This window comes from Microtus oregoni, unplaced genomic scaffold (genome assembly GCF_018167655.1).
Source record: "Microtus oregoni isolate MIOR12 unplaced genomic scaffold, Mior012 000002F_ref0000024, whole genome shotgun sequence".
Lineage (NCBI taxonomy): Eukaryota > Metazoa > Chordata > Mammalia > Rodentia > Cricetidae > Microtus > Microtus oregoni.
In genome coordinates, this window is record NW_024543061.1 from 80,634,783 (window position 1) to 80,650,622 (window position 15,840).

At 39.8% G+C, this 15,840-nt stretch overlaps 1 protein-coding gene across 2 annotated transcripts in view; it reads left to right on the forward strand.

Annotated features, from left to right (window-relative positions):
- Pde3a (phosphodiesterase 3A) overlaps window positions 1-15,840 on the forward strand; it is a 296,863-nt gene that overhangs the window by 28,241 nt on the left and 252,782 nt on the right. The gene's annotated exons all lie outside the window — the stretch shown is intronic.

A 15,840-nucleotide genomic window follows, 5' to 3' on the forward strand; every position in this document is an offset into this window, starting at 1 on the left:
AAATTGCTTTTATTTCTTCAAGTTAAACAGCACAGGTGTCTCCCTCAATGTTATCCACCTGCTCGGTTATGCTCACCTACAAAAATTTTACACTGATGACTTTGCCAGTTCTGTTTTGAAATGAGCCTCTGAATCATAAAAAAGGATGACATCTTTCAGAGCACCAAAAAAGGAGCGGCTGAGGAGCTGTATTTTAGAGTTAGGCTGTCTGTACCATCGCAGTTGAGAGGGCATCATTAACTAGGGGATTCTGCTTAGGAGCTGGCTTCATTTAGTCCACGTGAGAAGAGGATTCCTGGAAGAAGTCAGTGAGTGGACACTAATATCTGGGCATATTTGCTTCATGCCAGTGGCTGGATCTATGGAGAGGCAGTTGCTCTTTGAGAAGTTATATTATTATATTATTAGCTCTTATTAGTTACACTTAACAGTGGGTTTCATCATAGCATTTACAAACTCTTTCTTTGTCTCTCTCTCATGCACGCATGCACACACATACACGCGCGCGCGCACACACACACACACACACAGAGAGAGAGAGAGCATATTCTTTCTCTTTATGTATCTAAATATGGCAAAGTTCCATGCATAAAATAGGTATAATACAAGGTTATCAAAAATAAATGTAGTAAAACAAGCAGTACAGTACAGGTGAATATTATGTGAATGTGGATACTCTTTTTCCCAGAACTTATTACATCCCTGTTGTCTTCTTGAAGTTGTATGTGGTGATTCAGTGGTTTTGTGATGGGGTATGGAGAGGGTAACGAGGAAGAAGGTATGAGGGGCTGTTATGGCATGTGTTGTAGTGATATTTTGTTTGTGTTTGAACAAACAAAGCTTGTCTGAAGGTCAGAGAGTAGAACTAAACCATCAGTGGCCAGATAGTGGTGGCATACATTTAATCCCAGGAGACAGAGGGATTTCTGTGAGTTCAAGGCCACCCTGGGCTACTGGCATTGTTATTTCAGCACTTGGGATCCAATGCCTTTAATCCTAGCACTAGGGAGGTGGAGACAGGAGTGATACGGTTTGGTGGAGAGAGGAATATAAGAAGCTCAAAGCAGTGTGAGGTATGGTGGAGACAGTTGTAGTCTGAGGATAAAGTTTGAGGAGACAGTCTAAGCATTGGTGGAGGTAAAAGATCTCTCTAGTGACTGGCCACACTGCTTCTCTGGTCCTTTAGCCTTCACCCCATGATATCTGACTCTGGGTTTTATTTATTAAGACCAATTAGAATTCATGTTATATCGTATAAACATTACTTTAAGGAGTGAACGGTGATATTGCAGCATTGGTTTGATTACACAGGAGTGTACCAAGCACGTATGGAGGGCACTGAGCACATATTAGGAGGACAACTTATACAGTATAATATACTTGATAAAGAGATAGTTAATGTCTTGGACAGGATGATGGACATCATGATATCCCATCAGTTACACTCTGAATGACAACTTAAAATGTAACAATTATTTGGTATTTTCCACTTGATATTCTTAGAATATGGTTAAAAAAGGGCAACTGAAACCATGGGAAACAACATTTCAGGTAAGGAAGGAGTCATGAATACAGACCATGGCATTAAGTATGTTCCCATCCTTGCACAACCACTAGCACCTCTTCAGATCACCAATCTCTAGGATATCAACTTATTCCCAAACTTAGTTCTGTGCCCACTAAATAACAACTCCCCACTAGCTCAACTCTGCCCTTTGTTAACTTCTGGGCTTCTTGTTGCTTTGTAGTTTTCACTCTTGATCCTACTAAGTGGACTATTGTACAATTTGTTCTCTTATGATTGTCAATGCTACTTGATACAGTGTCTTCAGCTTGTGTTGTAGACCGTGCTAGAATTTTCTTACTCTTTAAGGCTGAATAATATTCCATTGTGTGTGTGTGTGTGTGAGTGCATGTGTGTGTGCTTGCATGGGTGTGCGTGTGTGTATGCGTGTATGTGTGCATGCCACATTTTATTTGCCTGGTAACTGAAAGACACTTGTGTTGCTTATCTGTGAATGAGGGAGTGCAAACAGCACTGTTTAAAACAACAGTAATGTAAACCTTTTATGTGAAGCTGTTAAATTAACAAAGGAGCTATAGTCAGTGCACATGGCTTAGCTCCAAGTTTTCAAAAATGGATCGTATACTGGGAGGACAGAGAGAAGAGTGATCATTGGAAGAGAATACAATGTGAGTATAGAAGGGGTGAATATGATTAATATGAGGTCACAAAGAATTAGATATTTTTAAAGATACACAGGAAAGAGCCATTTTTAGCATATTAACTTAGGATTTATGTTGACTCTGGAATATGCTTTTCGGCTGGTCATAACATGCAGGACTTTAAGATTTATCTTTTATTTTACGTGTAAAAACATGTTGACTACCTATGTGTAAGCATGTGCACAGCATGTATGTGCCAAAGATCGAAACGGACAAAGATGGAAGAAAATGGATGTTTCTTATCTCCATAAGAACTCTGGTCTGGGTGTCCCTATGTGTTTCTGTCCACTGTGTGGCATCCATGAGTGGACACTCACCCTCATCCTTCATCTTAAGTACGTGTGAGTTCAAGAGGGAGGATACAGGCATCAGCTAACATCGGTCAATATATGACTTATGTGTTCGGTCTCTCCTGACCTCTGCTTTTTAAAAACGAGGAGCTGAGACTGGCTCTAATGAGATGCCGAGAAGGAAAACCCCAGGCCGCCTTCCATCTCAGGAAGCCTAGCCAGGCGCAGAGATGCACAGCCGTGCTGTTTACAAAAGCACAAAGGTATCCCTGATTGGTCTCAATGTTTATTTCTTTATGTTTTATTAGAAGGTTTTGCTATTTGATAATTTTACATACACATAGAATGCTTTTTGGTTACTCTCTGCGCCCTCTTTATTTTCCTCCTACTCCAGCCAGCTCCTCATTTTCCTTTAAATTCATTTCCTATATTTCCTAGTTTGTGTTTTCTTTAGTGTCCCACAGACTTTAACTAAGGCCCTCTGTGTGACCTTTAGTTTGGAACTAAACATCAGGGACTGATGTGTTCACCAGTGGATATGGAACTGGAGCTCTTGCCTTCTTGCATCCCAAAATCTGCCTGTTAATCAACTGTGTTGGGACCCAGTGAACCCCTCCCCAACACACACTCGCCTCTTAGGAACGCCTGACATCATTTTGGCATTTCTTGTTCTTCTTGTTATCAGAACATTGAACATCCCAGATAGAACACCATGAATTCTCCTGGAGTTAGAGGTATGCATTGTTCAAGTCTGAAGTTCAGATAGAGGATGGTCTCTGCTTGTGGATGAAGAGCCAAAGTGTAAGCACAAGTCATTGTCACCCTGATGATTTCCCGTTTTCCTCTGATAGTAAAAAGATCTTCAGGATTCTAGGATGTAACATTCTTCTGTGTGATAATTATGAATGCCACCTTGCCTTTCCTACCATCAGTCTTAGGCTCATGACCATGTCACATTGTGCTTGAATGGGTCAATGCTATCCTACCCAACTTTTCCTCCCTCATCCTGGTTTATGAATATTCATATATCGCTTCATTATGCCATCAGGACATGCAACTCTCCATGTGGTTGTAGACAGATACTAATTTAAATAATGCCATGTCTTTGGAGATGGGCTTGTAGAAACTACTGTTGTAGTTGCTGCTGCTGCTATTGTCATTGTTGGTTTTGTCCTTACCTGGGTCCACTATGAGACTATGAGAAGCAGGAATGTCAGATGTCTCTTCCTTCATTTGTGCCTGTCTCTTTTACTTTGGTTGAAGGGACAGATATAATAAATCATAGTCCCTATCTTTTTCTCTGTGGAGTCACCCAGGGCTCTAGAATGACAAAAGTTCCCTAGATAGACCTCCCTCTACATTGTGGTAATATCCACGAGACCAGGAATGCACCCTGCAGCAGTCATGAACACTTTGTAGAAACCAGACTAATATAATAAGTTAATGGCAGCCCTAAGGACTTCTTTGGAATACCCTACTTGCAGAACCTTACTGAAATGATGGTCGGTGAGACCACACTGTTGACTGAGGTTTCTGTCCTGCCCAGTTCCTGCAGTTCTTAAGTCCCAAAGAAATCACACAGAGATCTACATTAGTTATAAACTGATTGGCCTAGTAGCGCAGACTTCTTATTAACTCTTATAACTTATATTAGTCCATTATTCATGTCTATGTTAGTCATGTAGGCTCGGGACCTTATTCGACAAGGCAGTCAAACTTGTTTCTTTTGTGGCTGGGACAGGACTGCGGAAATGAGCTTTCCTCTTCCCAGAATTCTCCTGTTCTCGTCACCCCACCTCTACTTTCTGCCTGGTTGTCCCACCTATACTTCTTGCCTGGCTACTGGCCAATCAACATTTATTGAAATACAATTGACAGGGTATAGACCATTGTCCCACAGTACCACACTATGTCCATGATGGCTTTGTTATACACATTTCTTCTCCCCTTTTCCCAATGCAGCCTCTGTTTAATTCTTAAGCTCATGTCCTACCCTGAAGATGGTCTTGAGAGTTTATCTCTTCCTTTTCCCAATGTGGCTACACTGAATACGACTTCTATCTTTGCTTACCATTGCTCATCCTTTTAGTTAGCACACTAGGATGCCTGGCTGAGCTTAGCTCCTTGGGGGCTGTTGGAATCCCTTTGGTTATATTTTGTTAAAAAAAAGGCCTTTCCATTTATTTTTGATTTTCCAATAAAATATATAGTTTTTGATTGGGTATATTCATGATTTCCTTTCAACTTATCCTTCATGGTTTAAAACTATGGCTCTGCATATTTATTTTCTAATTTCAGTTGTGTGAATCCTTCAAGTTTGAGCATACTATTGGCCCCTCCCCCTCCCATTCATATATGTAAACACAGTTTGTATATAGTTAGGTAGATAGCTCTTTTGACTTTTTCCTCTTTTCTGCTTTTTGCTGATTACTTCTAATGCCCCCTCTTCTATCCTGATTGTTAGCTCCCTTAATTTGAAATGTTGCTCTTCTGTTGTTTATATCATGTGGTTTCTGATGATCTCAATTAGAAGCCCCCTTTTCCTGCTCTGCACCTCAAAGAACTGTTTCTACTACCTTCTCATGACATATTTTCTGCCTTGAATTATGATTATTTGAAGAGTTCCTTAAGGACATAATTTAACCTACCTCTGTCAAAACATACATTCTTTATCATATGGGGCCATTTAGATGACAAAGATTCTTTATGTAAATGAGATGTCTTCTTACCCTACATGCAAACAGTGCTTGGAAATTTAGATCATGTGTGCATATATTCATATATATATACATATTTATATATGTATATATATTCAATATATAACTTATAAAGAAAGATTTAAATATGTGCTCTGCATAATGATATTTTATGAGTAACTGTATGGAATTTGGTGGCTATACACTATACTTGAGTGATACTTGTTGTTCACAGAAGTCAGGAAATGTGCATGGAACTCTAAGCATCTCTGCCTCCATGGGCATCATCAGGAAAGACTCCTACTCTAACAGGACTGCCTGGAAAATGAATCCTTGGTTTCCTAGCACTGGTCTAATTAATATTCCTCTTCAGGAAATCAATCAACCAAAACCCACCCTCAAAAACTTTGATGTGACAGGCTGACATGGGTCCTGGATGCCTCTCATTTAATTTTTAACATAACAGTTTTGGAAAGCATTTCAACATTTTGAATTTTTAGAAGAAATGTATAAATAGGGATTTATGATTCCTTTTATAAACATATCCCAAAATTTTGAGTAAACCATTAAGTCTATTTTTTCTTCTTAGAGAACAGATGTTTTGTTTCTATTTGACAAGTTTTATTTTTTTCTGAAGTTGGATTAAGAAACAAAAAACCAATTAGTTGTAAAAGAGCAGCCATTTAGAAACAGGATATCTCATTATCCCAATTCTGAGTTGTATGATACTTTATGAAGAATTAATGTGGGGATGTCCTTCTGTATATGTATTACTTTTATTAGATAATGAATAAAGCTGTTTTGTCCAATGGCTTAGGAGAGTAAAGCCAGGCGGGACATCTGAACAGAGATATACAGAGAGAGTAGGCAGAGTCAATGAGTTTCCATGTAGCTGCCAAAGGAGAAAAACATCTAGAATGTTACCTGGTAAGTCACAGCCTCGTGGTGATACACAGATTAATAGAAATGGGTTAATTTGAGATATAAGAACTAGCTAGAAATGCACCTAAGCTGTTGACTAAGCAGTGTTGGGATACCTTCAGAAACTTTTTAAACCTAGAAAAGAGAAAAAGGTTTCTGATAGTATCCCAAACTGCATTTCTGAAAACTATAAATTGATCTCGAGTATTATTTGTAAGAGGAGTGGGCTTGGTCAATTCCTGGCCCCTCAGACCTGGATAATCACACAGAAACTGTATTAACTACAACACTGCTTAGTCATTCCCAACTACCTCCCAGGAAAAAAAAATATATACATAAGTATAATATGTAATTCTCTAGTGTATAGTAGTATTTCTTTTTCTTTTAAGAATGCATATTACTGTAACACTTGTAACCAAACTCATCTTTTTCATTTTTCCTTTTCCCTTCTTGTGTGTTTCATGTGAGTAGGTATGTATGCCTGTGTCTGGAGGCCCAGGTACACATCTGTTGTCTTTCTTGATTGCTTTCCATCTTATATGTTGAAGCAAGGTCTCTCAAACAAACCCAGAACATACCAATTTGACTATTCTCCCTTGTCAGTTTGTTCTGGGGGAGCCCCTGATTTTGGCTCTGTGATTACTTTGATTACAGTGGCCCAGTTGTTTTTGTGGGTGCCGTATATTAAAACCAAGATCCTCATTCTTGCTCCTGAGCCATTTCCCCAATCTCATTATTGTAATGTTTAAGTGGGTCCAGAGCACATACTAATTTTAATATTTTTCTTGGTTTGTTAAGGCTCTCCATTACTGATTTGAGTTATTTTAAAATGCAGCCATTCAGTACATCTTTGGAGATGGTTAAAATGTTTAATGGCTGTTTGTCTAATAAGGAATGGCTCAATTCGCCAGCTACCATTTGGTTCTCTATGCCTCTTTAAAGTTTTATTTCTGTAGTTTACCATCTAAATATTTGCCAACCATCCTTGATTCCATTCAAAGAACTGCACTTTTTCTGTGAGCACCTAACTACATGTGCTCTCAAGTCTTGCAAAGGCAGTGTGCTCTATGAAGAAGATCGAGGGCTACAATTTAGTTGATCCATGAAGGTGGCTCCCACCAGTGTGCACCCTCTTCCTCATTGCAGGTCTCCTTATAGCTGTGTTACTGTGTTACATTGTAGACCCTCCTCTTCATTGCAGCTGTACTTACAGCTGTGTTACTATGTTACTATATTACTTTGTGGACCCTCTTCCTCATTGCAGCTGTACTTACAGCTGTGTTACTATGTTACTATATTACATTGTGGACTCTCCTCTTTATTGCAGCTATACTTACAGCTGTGTTACTATGTTACTATATTGCATTGTGGACCCTCTTACTCATTGCAGCTGTACTTACAGCTGTGTTACTATGTTACATTGTGGACCCTCTTCCTCATTGCAGCTGTACTTACAGATGTGTTACTATGTTATCGATAGAAGGGTTTGTTGGAATCACCCCTTGAAGGAAATGTAACACCAGAATTCCACCAAATGATCATTTCATGATAAAAAGGGAGATTTAAGAGACTAACGTTAAACTATGCTTTCTTTTTTTAAAGATAAAATTATCATTTGTCATTTTTATTTCAGGGCTATTTTAAGTCTGGGCTTCAAGTGAAGAGAAAAGTTCCATCTATTACAAAATATTATTGAGATTTTCTTTTTCTGGTGCAGTCAGAAAGTTCCTCTAGATTGCGCATATATAATACCTTCAGGCATATCAATATGCATGTAGATGTAACTAACCAGCCAGAATCTCACTTAAAAAGCTCCCAGAGTCTCAGACTCTGCGTTCAGTCTTATCTTTCTATGTGAACTTCACAATGACTTATTTCCTTTCATAGCACTTCCTGGAATGTCTCTTTTTCGCAGGTGAGTTTTCATAGCTAAAGTAACTTCCTCTCTGGGACAGATCTGTGAAAAAGAACATTTGAAAAGACAGAAAAATGTGGAGTGGATTAACAAGCACATGGTAAGAGAGTCTGTGAAATGCGAAAGAAAGGCATGGCATGCAGCATAGGCTAGCTTCTGCCATTTTTTCCACCCACACTTTCTAGCTTTGTCCCCTTCACTAGGTCTATTGGGCATGTGGCTTCATCTTCAGGAGGAAATGTGTTCCTCCCTTTCTATGAGTTAAATTTTAGCCAAAAAAAAAAAAACCCGACAATTTTGAATTTGGATCCACGTACTACTATATTAGGAAGTCACACAATGCTATCAAACAAAGAAGCAAGCAAGCAAGCAAACAAACAAACAAAAGAAGATATCAGATGTAGTGGTAGAAGCCAGTATTTCTGGCACTCAGGAAGCTAAGATGGAGAGATCATGAGTTCTAGCTACATGAAACACTATCTCAATAAAACAAAAACAAAAGAGATGGGGATGAGGAATGGCAGAGGAAGAAAGGAAGAAAAAAGGGGAAGAAAAAGAGGAAGGAAGAATCAAGGTTATATATCATATTCATTTATTAGTTACAGAAGATGAATATTAATAATCCAGATAGGATTTTCTGCCCTGTGGTAAGTCCTAGGTCCTCCCCCCTCCGTCCATATCTAGGAAGGTGAACATCCAAACTGGCTAGGCTCCCACAAAGCCAGCACATTAAGCAGGATCAAAACCCCGTGCCATTGTCCTTTGCGTCTCATCAGCCCTCATTGTTTGCCATGTTCAGAGAGTCCAGTTTTGTCCCATGCTTTTTCAGTCACAGTCCAGCTGGCCTTGGTGAGATCCCAATAGATCAGCTCCACTGTCTCAGTGGGTGGGTGCACCCCTCGTGGTCCCGACTTCTTTGCTCATCTTCTCCCTCCTTCTGCTCCTCATTGGGACCTTGGGAGCTCAGTCCAGTGCTCCAGTGTGGGTCTCTGTCTCTATCTCCATCCATCACCAGATGAAGGTTCTATGATGATATGCAAGATATTTGTCATTATTGCTCTAGGATAGGGTCATTTCAGGTTCCCTATCCTCAGCTGCCCAAGGAACTAACTAGGGACCTCGGCTTGGGCACCTGGGAGCCCCTCTAGGGTCAGGTCTCTTGCCAACCCTAAAGTGGCTCCCTTAACTAAGAATTGTGGTTCCGTGCTCCCCTGTCCAACCTTCCTTTATCCCAATCCTCCTGTTTCCCCAAGGTTCCCCCTCCTTCCCTTCTAACTTTTCTCTCCCCATCTCCCCTTACCCCCATCCCACCCCACCCCCAAGATCCCAATTTTCTCCCCGGCACTTTTGTCTACTTCCCTTAGCCAAGAGGACTGGAGAGGGAGGGGGAAAGGAGTGGGGGGAGGGGGAGAAGGGTGGGAGGAGGGGGAGAAGGGTGGGAGGAGGGGGAGGGAAATGGAAGGCTGGGAGGAGGTGGAAACTTGTTAAAATAAAAAATAAAAAAAATAAAATTAAAAAAAATAATAATCCAGATAGGATTTTTTATATCCTCATTTATCTGTGCTTAGGTAATATGTCTCTTTTGGAAATCACACCTACTAAGTTAAGTAACTTCTATTTTCCCACCTTTGGCCACCTTATTTGTGCATACTTCAGATTTCTCTCCCTAACTGACATGATTCATATTCCTTGAGTTCTTGCTACTTGGCAAGAGCCGCTGTTGTCATGTATCTGTGTGTCTCCTAACCCTTCCAGCAGGAACAAACACACAAATCCTTTTATAAAGTTAGGTCCGACACATACATCTGTATCCAAGTGTATCATGTTTCAGAGACAGCAAGAGGAAGCTGAGCTTGTCTGAAAAGCTTTATTATCTGTGCAGAAGGAGAATGAAGCCCAGGAAAAAGGACACAGACTCATAGCCCCTTACCGGACCACACTCCAACTTTTGGGCTAGTGTTTTCTGTATTCTGTCATGGAGAACCTTACCCTGGCATCCTGCAGGCCTTTCATGGTTTCTTTGTCCATGCCCTTGTTTCTCCCACCCATTTGTCCCATTTCTTATGCGCCTTATCAAGTTCCTTCCCATTTTATTCCAGTCCTTGGGATGACCACCATCCTCCTCTATAGTTAGCAAAAGCTTGTCCATGTCTCATGACCTGTCCATGTCTCTAGAGGCCTCTCTTCCAGAAAACCATCTGTATCCCTATTCTCAGCTATCTCTATGAACGCAGCACCTCACAGCTTAGCATTCCCTTACTCTGCCCCTGGCCTTACTTTAATGACTGGAGCAAGGAATTGTATTCTTGATTTAGTTATATAAAATTAATAAATAAAAATTATAATTGTTCATACTTTAAAAGGTGAGGATTTGACATATGTACACATTGGGAAATGGTTACTTATTCCAGTCAAATTAATGTGAATATGTAAGAATGAGAATGTGTAAGATCTGCCCTTGGCAAGCTTCAAGTAAATGTGAGAGTTATTAATTATAGTCACCATATTGTACACTATTCCCCTAGCTTACATAATTGAATATAGGTACTCTTGGGCCAACAAATCACTAGTTCCTCTACTACCCTATCCACTTTAGTAACTTGATTCCATTTTTAGCTTTTTTTAAAAAAATATTTATTTATTTATTTATTTATTTATTTATTTAGGATTTCTGCCTCCTCCCCGCACCTGCTTCCCATTTCCCTCCCCCTCCCCTGATCAAGTCCCCCTCCCTCATTTCTAAGAACTTGATCTTTTTAAGTTCCATATGTAAATGAGACCATGTGACTTCTGTCTTGACATGTCTTGCTTGTTTCATGTAGAGTACATTCTCCATGTTCATCCATGTTGTTGAAAGTGACAGGATATTTCAATGTGCTTACACACAGACATACATGCACACACCAACCTACATATACACACAAGCCACAATTTCTTCATTCATCTTTCAGTGACATTCCGCTTGTTAACACATCATGGCACTGTGAGCATGATATGCAGTCATCTTCCTGACAGACTGATCTCCCTGCTTTGCAGATCTGCACAGTAGTAGGTTTATTGGATCACGAGGGATCTCTAGTTTCATTTTTATTTCATGGTTTTCTGTAGTGCTGGCAGTTGCACACAAGGCTTTGCTCTTTGAGACAGGAGCTCTACTGGCAAGGCACCCTCCCAGCACAGCAGCTGCTATTTTCCATAGTTTGGGGACCCTCATCCCATGACCTACAGTGACTGTACTGATCTCTCAACATCTACCTTTGCCTTTTGGACAGTAACCATCCTGACAGGTGTCATGTCAGGATGACACCTGGGCTTTTAATTTTCATCTCCATGGTGATCAGTGATATGAAGTAATTTGCACTGCTTTGTTTTTCTGGTTGACAGGTTGAACCCCAATATCTTTCTCTGAGTTTTTTATCAATCGTGTATCAGTTCTCTACCACTTTTATGTTTTTCTCATCATACCCTTTGCTAGGCAGAGCTTTGGACTTTGGTGGAGGGCCACTTGTTCAACTTCAGTTGCTTGTGCTTTGGGTTTTGCACCTGAAACATCACCACTAATACCAGTTTTCTCTGTTTTTGTCAAGGAGTTTCATGATTTGCATTGACTTTTGTGCATGATGTAAAAGTCAAGTCCCACTGTGGTAGGTGAGACTCCTGCTTTCCCAACAATATTTATTGGATAGTTATTTTTTTTTCCCTGTTGTGAAATTCTGGTGCCCCGGTGACAGAGAAGTTAATCACATGTGTGGAGTTTCTTCTGGGCGCTCTCCTCTGTTCATATGATCCATGTGATCAACAGCCCATCTCAGTCTCTGCTGTATTGGAGGCAGGTATGTGTTATCACATACATTTTGTGATTAAAGGAGATGTTTGCCCACTGTATCACCAATGTAAATTACTTAACAGATCTATGCCTTCTTTGTCAGCATAGTGGGTACCATTTCCGATTAAGTAATGACCATATTTAGGTACCTGCCAAAGTACCAGGTGCATATCAGGCACTTCATATTATTTCCTTTTTCTCATAATCACATGCTCTGGTACAGATAAATATTCACTAATTTTTTTTTTCAGTTGAGCAGCTAAATTTTCAGTATGGCAAGAGAGAGTTTTGTGTGTTGTCTTAGGAATTTTCCCATTCTGTAAAGATTGCAGGTCTGAACCAAGACAGACCCACTCCCTCGTCACGACACAGCTGCTGAACAGCACTCTGAGAAGTGTTCCCACTGCTCTTGCTTCCAATTTAGCTCACTGGGCAGATACCGGAAGACACGCCCTGACTCACCGCAGTACAGCACTCACGGCTTAGAATTAACATTTATTTGATTATGGGGAACGTATGCTCATAGTTTCAAGTTGGCTTTTGTAAATTTATGATAATTGTTTTCAGAATATTTCCATTGTGAAGGAAACTATAAGCAGAGGATTCAATGCTCTCTTCTGACCTCTGTGTGTTTTATGCATGTAGTGTGTATAAACTACATGCATGCACCTATACATTAAATAAGCAAATAAATACATCTAGATAAATATTCATGTATGACCTATCTGTCTTAAACAAAACCATGTGGTCTCAAGACAGATATTCTTGAGAGTGTTGTCTGCTCTGTATTTTCCACTGATGTTCGGTGTTGAGTGAAGCAAACACTTCATGATGGAAAGCTGTACCTTCTTTCAGGACACGTGGCCGAAGCAGATTTCAGTATGCAGATGGTACTTGCTGAAGCATTTTTTTTTCCATAGAGATTCTTTTTAATTTTTATCGTAAATACATGCGTTTATAATACATTATCCTAACATATATTTGCTCTTATTTTTTCCTATACAGAGTTTTCTTCTTTGTTACACATCTGTCTTCTGTAGATACAGAGATGAGTTTCGAGTGAAAACTCACAATCCTGGTTGGTTGTGCTTCTTATTTTCATTCTTATCCTAAATTTCAACTCAGTTGTCATGCTTCTCTGATCTTTTATCATCCTTTCTGAGGAGCATGAAAAATGAAAAAGTAACAACAGCATTAATTATTTGCACATAGATTACTTTTCTTCATAGCTTCAGAGTGCAGTGAGGGATCCCCTGAGAATTAGGGTGCTCAGCTGCTTTAGGAATAGCAAATATTTTCTTTCCTTCCTCACAAAAAATTAAATCCTTTCCAAATACAATTCTTTGGAGGCTCAAAAAGAAGATGGAGGCAAAGCCAAATTTCATTCAAGATGTTGAAAGTGGCATGGAAGGGCCAAAGATGCAGTCCTGAACATCATATCCCTCTAACTTCCTCATCTTCGAGTGCTGGGATAGACACATCTGAGAGCTGGAGCCTGGAAGGAATATTCCCAGATTGGTTCAGTTTTCAATGCTCACTTTGTTTCTAAGTCAGAGCCATGGTATGATGCCACAAGCAACAATAAATTAATTTTCTTTTAAATTCTAATGTGGCTTCTAAATTTTTATTTAATAGTTTCATTTCTCTTTTGAGATGAAAACAACTCAACTACACCACTCCTACCCTTCCTTCTTATAGTGAAATGTTGCATATATAATGTTCCCCAGATTTGAATGTATTGAGTATATGCTTACTGGCATCTTTGAACTTTTGCAAATTTTTATTTTTTTTTATTTTATTTTTTTGGTTTTTCGAGACAGGGTTTCTCTGTGGTTTTGGAGCCTGTCCTGGAACTAGCTCTTGTAGACCAGGCTGGTCTCGAACTCACAGAGATCCGCCTGCCTCTGCCTCCCAAGTGCTGGGATTAAAGGCGTGCGCCACCACCGCCCGGCAACTTTTGCAAATTTTTAATTGAAACTTAAAATAACTTTAAAATATTTTATATATTTGGCATGCGTATGATTGTGCATGTTCTCAAGTGTGTGGGAAGTCCTATTTATGTCAGTGTGTGTGCATGTGGAGGCCTTGAGCTTGACATCAGAGATTTTCCTCAGTCTATCTTATTTATGAAAGGAAGGTTTATTGAACCCACAGCTTACTGATAAGGGCAGTGTAGCTAGTCAGTTTGCTCTAGGGAATCTCCAGTGCACTGGGGTTACTGGCAGATGCCATGCCTGCCTGCTTTTTTACATAGTTTCTGTGGGTCTGACCTCTAATCCTTTCATTTGTGGCCAAATGCTTTATCCATTAAGCCATCTCTCTAGCTTGTCTTTATAATTGTCATCATCATCATCTTCTTCATCATCATCATTGTTTTTGCTTTCTATTTCTTGAATCAAAGTCTCATTCTGTAGCCCAGACTGGTCTCAAAGCCTCAGCATCTCACATGCTGATGTGCACCACCATGCTTGACTTTATTATTAGTTCTTAAAGATAACTCCAATCTCTTTTTGCTTAAAAGCAAAAGAAAAAAAAAGCTACAGTTCTTAGGAAAAAGACTGATGTTGTGAGAGCATTATTTTTGGACGTTAATTAGGTTGTGAATCTTAGCTAGATTGAGTGTTGATCTTTGCTTATAATGAATGCTTTTGAAATGAGTAAATGACTGAAAATAGAGAAAACCCATAAACATTGATGTTGGAAACCACCAGAGAGGTGGGATCACATGTTTCTCTCCCTAATTAGGGATGGTTCTGTAGTATTGCTGTGATATAGATTGGTTTAGCCACAATATGAATACTGCAATCATCAGGAAGTGATGGAGATCCTAGAAAGAGAGAACTCCTTCCATCCTGGCCATGGGAGTGAAATCCCAGGGCTTACACATACTGTGCAATGTGTAATTGCAATGTTTAGTGTATTGTTTGTGTGTGTGTGTATGCATGCACGTTTGTGCACATGCCAACTTGATACAAGCTAAGTTTATCTGGGAAGAAGAAACCTCAATTGAGAAAATATCTACATCAGATTGGCCTACACGCAAGACTGTGATTCATTTTATTAATTAATGACTTATGTGGGAGCGCCCAGCCCATGGTGGGCGGTGCCACTCTGGATAGGTGGTATTGGGCAGTATAAGAAAGCAGACTGAGTAAGCCATGGGACACAAGCTAATAAGAAACATTCCTCCATGTCCTCTCTTCAGCTACTGCCTTGCTTGCCTTAAGTTCTTGTCCTGATTTCCTTCACAATGGACTGTGAACTATAAAACAGAATAAACCCTTTGCTCCCTGAGTTGCTTTTGGTCATGATATTTAGCACAGTAGTGGCAAAGTAGAGCAAACACTGACCTCTAACCTCAGCCTTAAAAGGTCTTCATATCAAATACTCACTGCACAAGTTATGCACCTGCTACACAGTTAATTTACTACTGGTTATTATACAAGGGGTACTTTCCTAGCTTTGGCTTTTCCATCTTGCGGCTGAAACTTTCAATCCCAGTTCTACGTTTTTTTTTTTTTTTTTGTAACAACATGTAATTGATAATTCCTATATATAATTATTTAATTAAATACTGCTACAGGAGAAGTGTTATGTTGAGTCAAAAATTGCCTGGATGTGACCTTGACTCGTTTTCCCTAACATCTAAATCTGGGGTCTATGCGTCTATGTTTTTCCCTTGAGTTAAACTGTCCTTTGCCTGCCCCGGCTTCCCCATTTCTTTCTTTTCTTCAAGGAAATGCTTATCTGTTCTTCCTAGAGAGTTGGGCAAATCACACTTGGTAATTATCTTTAAAGAGTCTGGGTGACTAGCACAACTGTGTGTGTTTGGTTCTAGGGAAAGCCTGCATATGCTAGGAGGGCTTCCACTGGGCTGCAGCTCCAACACTCTTTCCACTTTTTCATGTTTTTTAAGGCAGGGTCTCACTGAGTTCCTTTGGCTGGCCTTGAATTCACTCTATCCCC